Here is a 6,478-nt window from a genome sequence, read left to right as displayed (position 1 = left end):
GCATCAAGAAGAGCCAGCCAAAAAAAGAAAAATGTTAATAGGAGGCAAAGTGTTTCTTTTTCTTCCTGTTGTTTTGTTTTTTACTGCCATTCTGTTATGTTTTTGAGTTGTTTAAAATGAAGGTAATGGAGTCCATTTGGTTTGTAATGAAATATTCAGTCTGATGGCATGTGCACCCTGCTAATATGTCAACATAGAGGCGTTATTGCTCTCTGTATTTCCTTTGACTTGTAATCATATTGCCAAAGACAACAATTTTATCAATTAATGTATATACCACTTTGTCCATTGCCATGACAAATTCGATTTGTTTTGGGTTTGTTTTAGTTTTTTTCTCCAACCCTACCATCAAGTTTCTGTGATTGTATTGTCTTCCAGTTGCAATAAAAAAGATGTAAAACGTTTTTTTGCAAAGGTTTACCTACGGTTTACCTACCTACTGACTTTACTAAATGCAATTGATTCACCCTAATATGTGTTGCAAAAAGGAGCAAAAATCAATAAAATAAATTGAATTATATACTGTAAGAATAAACTACACAATCATTCAAAAGTCAGAGAAATTTAAAAAATGTTGTTTTTATGTTTTTAAAAGACTTTTTCCATGCTCACCAAGGCTGTATTTCTTGAAAAAATTTAAATATTGTGTAAAATTGACAATTTAAATATTTTCTATTTTAGTATATTTTAGAATGTAATGAATTTTCAGTTTTCAGGGCCATTACTCCAGTGTTCAGTATCACATGATCCTTCAGAAATAATAATATGCTGATTAAATGCTCAAGAAACATTTCTTATAATTTTTTTAAACAGTTGTGCATCCTTGTTGAAGTAATATATATTTTTTCCAAAAAATTTAATCTTACTGACCTTAAACATCACTGTTGCTAAAGGTATATTTAAACCTATATATATATATATATATATATATATATATATATATATATATATATATATATATATATATATATATATGTATGTATGTATGTATATATATGTATGTATGTATGTATGTATATATATGTATGTATGTATGTATGTATATATATGTATGTATGTATATATAAACTCTCAATAACTTTTGTTAACCTTCACAAACCCTAAATTATCTTTAATATGTTGTGTTTCTACTGTCTGCTCATGTCATCTTATTTTACAGTTCATACGCCACATTTTATGATCTTTATTAAGGCAACAAACATAAAATTTTAGTGTTGAAAGAGTTTGATGATGTCTTCTATCCCTATTGAAGTGAACTTTTCTAACCCTAACCCTAACCCTAACAATTGTTTGCACATAATTTATCAGCCCTGGTGCCTGTGGCCTATTCTTAATCAAAGAGTGAGGGTTTGGAAATCAGAACTGCCTCCCTGCACCCTGTCACCACAGCTATGCTCGTGTGTGTTGCTATGCAACTGCAGAAAAAGAGAGACTGAAAATCTACAAGAAGCTTTTTGGTGGACTCGTACAGAGTTGATCTATATTTTGCATGGGTTACGCACAGGTTACCGGAGCTGAGGTGAAATGCGCGCGTGATTTTACACCGACATAGTTCGGGTGAAATTTCTATTCAAACAGAACTAAACACCAAACAAATGTCATTATTCAATTTGGGCTGTCTGTGCGTGTTTTTGTTGAGTTTGGCATACGCGTGACTTCGGCGTACAATCTCAGCAAACATCACACTGGCAGTCAAAAGGCTGTTTCATTTACTCAGTAAAGCTATCTTCTCGTTCCTCTGAAATCTCCCACGAGAGTTGGCTTCCAGAAAACATATTCCACGTGTTTGTTGCCAAGGAAACAAAGCAAGGTAGCTTTCATTCCAGCACATCCGGATGGTATATATACCGATGGTTTGTTTTTCCTTTTTTTTTTCCCGAAAGGCAGAATGTAACATGACAAACTGCACTGGGCTTTATCACATTGTTGAGTCTGGGAAGTGGCTGACTCCTTCATCACCTAAAAACTTGTCGCCTCAGGAGGTTTGTTTAGGTTTGGAGGACCCAAAAAACCAACTAGGGCCTACTACTCGTTTCCAAGGTAGCTGGAAACCGAGGCGCTCATTGGCAGAGCGAATCAATAAGTGCACTCTTTGATGGAGCACGCCGCGAGATAATAACCGTTCAAATCTGCCACACGGTGCCTTCAATTTGTCGGTCCTTGTAAGTCAGACACAAATATGGGAGTATTACTGCAAATCTGTGGCATTAAGGGAAGAATGTTTGAATACATTTGCAAGTCCATACATCTTGCCTTAATCTGCCTGATTTGCATGAGGGCACAGACGAGGGATTTGAGGAGAAATTGGAATCTATGATACTATGACTGGAGAAACGTGCCAGGACTTCATTAGTAAGGGCATGTTTTTCAGGTCTATATGGTCTCTCTACGAAATCACCAGGGTTTGAGCGGTTACACATGCTGCTATCTCTTTCATTGATGTATAATGAGAGTATAAAACCCTGGTTACGTTACCTGAGGTGACCCATAAACGTCATGAAGTATTGTATTTTCACTGAACTAGATTTGCAGCGCTTCCCTTCGCAGCAAAAGGTTTAGTTTTAATAGAAAAATCCTCATTCAAGTTGGGTTCAGGTGTAGACAAGAACAGAAATTGTATATACACACCGATGTTAATATTCCAGGTTTTATTCATGTGATGTTTCAATCTGTCAGGTGGTTGTCAGGCAAAAAAAAGCTTCAGGTTTTCAAATTTAAAAGAAATAACATGTACCTGAAACATTAAATTGTGCTGAAGATAATAGATAACAAAACTAAACTTAATTTCTAAATCGTTTGTCTACATTTTTTGAGCATGTTTGATTATTATATATTTTTTTATCGTTATACATTTATAATATATTTTGTTTCTCAAATTAATTTATCTTGTTTTAAGCATATACCGTATTTTCCGTACTAAAAGTATCTAAATTAATTTGACATCAAAGAGAAATGGACCAAGAGAAAACATTTCCGTCTATAGCTGCCAGAGGGCGCTCTATGCTGCTCAGTTCTCCTGTACTCTACACTGAGTAGCACAGAGCGCCCTCTCGCGGCTGTAGACGGTAATGTTTTCTCTTGGTTCTTGGGTCTAAATATATGCGACTTACAGTCCAGTGCGACTTATATATATATTTTTTTCCTCATCATGACATATTTTTGGACTGATGCGACTTATACTTAGTTGCAACTTATAGTCCGAAAAATGCGGTACATGCTTTACTGGAAACTAAAAAACTAAAATTCTGATTAAGAAAATGAACAGGTGAATAATTCAATGGCTAAAGACTGTTAAAGATACACACACACACACGCACATAATCATAATAATTTTTGCTAATAAATGTAAGAAAGAAAACTTTTATTGGAAATCATTATTAAAATGACATCACTGTTGGATGCTGAATGTTTTATCAGCGTCCAAATCAACTGGGAATTTTTCAAATATAATTCCAAAGTTCTTTAAAATATTAAGTTTGCAATAAATAAATAAAAATAATCCAAAGTCCTACTATGGAAGAGTCCATTGCTTACACCAAGTCTGTGCTCTGGGCTTAAGAGATGAACTAGCTGAAGTTGTGTGAATCGTATGGTGAAAAGAAAGAGGGAGAGAAGAGGGATAAGGTAATGAATCTGACATTTTTCCACAGAGGCGTGCTGACGAAGCAGATGGAAATGCCGGCTTGAATGGTCCCCACTTCTCTGTTTTGCTCTCCACACTATGCTTTCCATGAATTGTACACCTTTGGACACTGGATTTGTGAGAGAGCTTCAAATCAGGACTGATCTCTCTCTACCTCTCTCTCTCTCTCTCTCTCTCTCTCTCTCTCTCTGTCACTCTCTTATTCTCCTCTCCTATTCACAATTACACACACACACACACTTTTCTCTCAGTTATAAATGAGCCTGCGGTAAAATTAATGTTCTGTAACCATCGCACTAACTGCAGGTACCCTGTTTCTGCACAGACGGCAGCTAATGCCCTTGATCTTTCATTAGGAGTCCACCTAAAGAACCTCAGGGAAAGCTGGAGCCAGTGGAGCGAGGGAGAGGAGGAGAGAAATCCCTTCCATCAGCAGCCAAGTCTGTCCATCCGGCCTTTGCCAGAGGAAGGACTACCTCAAACTTTCTGCTATTTCTCCAGCACTACAGTACAATGGAGCAATTCTGTTTAAAGGTTTCTGTATTTTCTGCACAAAGTATAGTTTAGTTATTTGTGGTCTGGTTATTTGATTACATGCACGTTATTCAACCCAAGTTCAGTTTTAACTGTTAATGAAAACTTTAATTATATTAAAATGTACTTTTTTTTTTTCAACAATGATGCATTGTTGATAAATTGATCAAAAGACAATAAAGGCTTTTACATTGGTACACAAAAAATTCAAATAAATGCTGTTCTTTTGAAATTTCTACTTAAAAGAATCCTGGGTAAAATATATATATATATATATATATATATATATATATATATATATATATATATATATATATATATATATATATATATATATATATATATATATATATCACTGTTTCTAGAAAAATATTCTGCAGCAGAACTGTTTTCAACATTGATAAAAATAAGAAATGTTGCTTGAGTATAAAATCAGCATATTAGAATGATTTCTGAAGGATCATGTGACACTGAAGACTAGAGTAATGATGCTGAAAATTCAGCTTTGCTATCAAAAGAATCAATTATATTTTAAAATATATTAAAATAGAAAATAAGTTATTTTAAATTGTAAAACTATTTCACAATATTACTGTTTTACTGTATTTTTGATCAAATAAATGCAGCCTTAGTGAGCATTACATTGAATGTTAGTATACAGTATATGAACCAATAGCATTGAAAGTGTGTAACATTACAGAAGTCAAAGTTGTGATGTGTACAACTTTCGGTCCAATAGTGGCACCAAATGGAATTGCAAACACTATTTTCAAACACCTCCCATTAGTCATTGTTTGGCCCAAAAGGGTGACCCTATCCCATACTTATGCTTTGGGTTAAGCCTAAAGTCCGCATTTGTCTGCTTAAGACTGCTCAGTTGACCATGAAATAACTGCCTGAAATTACATCAGGTTTCAGATCCAAATCTGTCTTGACATCAAGTCACCAATCCCTGTTTAGTCTGTTGTGTATATTGAATAACTTGCTTTGACAGGGAATTAACTACATTGGTAGGGGCATTTTAAAATTTGAGTTGAAGTCAAAGCGCATGGACCACTGGATAAGCACTTGGTACATTGATAATTTTCCACTTGGTGTAGCAATCAAACCCGTTACCTGCAGACAGAATAGACCCCATTCACTATGAGTTCACTGAAAACTTATTTAAAGAATGAATGTGTCTTGGCGAAGGGCTGTAGCTGTTCTGATAAAACTAGGGTGTTTGAAACTTCATTTGAATCCAGATGCACAGCTACTCCTGCGATCTCATTTAACTGATGTGGATTAGAAACATGCTTGAGATTTATTAGATCAACATTTCAATTTAACTTCACAAGAAACTTGGCATAAAATCTCTCTGAGATGTTCTGCTGGCTTGGGATTCGGTTATTGACTTTGTTTGCTGGAGATGTTCTTGCGAGCAGATGTAAACATGAAAGGAAGGCCGTGGTGCGTCCCTGATCCACACAAATTGGATGTAATGTCATTTGAGTTTTACAGCTTGGTGTCTTCTTTAATTCTAAAACTGTATCAGTGCCTAAGCTAGTCTATGATGTTCTCATCATTTTTCTATGCCAAGAGAAATGAAAGAATGAACTCAGTGTCTGTGTGCAAGAGAGAGAGAACAAGACAGAAGAAAAGAGTAATGCCCTGAAGCCCTGGGCATTTTAATTGTGATGAAAGTAGGTTAACCAGAGGGGATAAATTACCAGCATGCGGAATGGATGGGAGACTAGGGATCGTGTGAATGGTCCTTCCTCTCACCTTGACTCTTAATAAGACACACGTCCCAGGGAGCAGACAGACTATTCATGGGTCCGCTCTTACAACATGCCTCAACCAAGAGCCATTAGCAACAAAAATGAATTATAAAGAAAGTTGTTTTTTTAAATTCATTGACAGTCTTTAGCATTTTTTACTTCCTCTTGGAAAGTCAGAAATCATAAGATATTTGATATAGCTACACATAATGCCATTATATTTAACATACCGCACACACGAGTCTCTACCTGCACATCAAGTGTTATCCTGCACCTCTGAGCATATTTTTATTTTGAGCTGTATACTTCTTTAAACTTCTTTATTAATACATTTTACCTGGCTCCAGGAATGACGTGATGACTGGCCGCTGTCTCTGACAACAGTCACTAGTAGTAGTGCGACGTGCTGCTAACACACAGCCGGTCAAGCGCAGGAGAGACTGAGTGAGTGTTTTCATTGAGGACACTGAGAGCTCAGCAGGGTCTCTACCATTTCACATTAAAGTGCCAGAAATCACCTGGCTGCTAATGCTAAAAATAA

The sequence above is a fragment of the Carassius auratus genome, chromosome 42 (assembly GCF_003368295.1).
Source record: "Carassius auratus strain Wakin chromosome 42, ASM336829v1, whole genome shotgun sequence".
Classification (NCBI taxonomy): Eukaryota; Metazoa; Chordata; class Actinopteri; order Cypriniformes; family Cyprinidae; genus Carassius; species Carassius auratus.
This window is presented reverse-complemented; position numbering follows the sequence as displayed.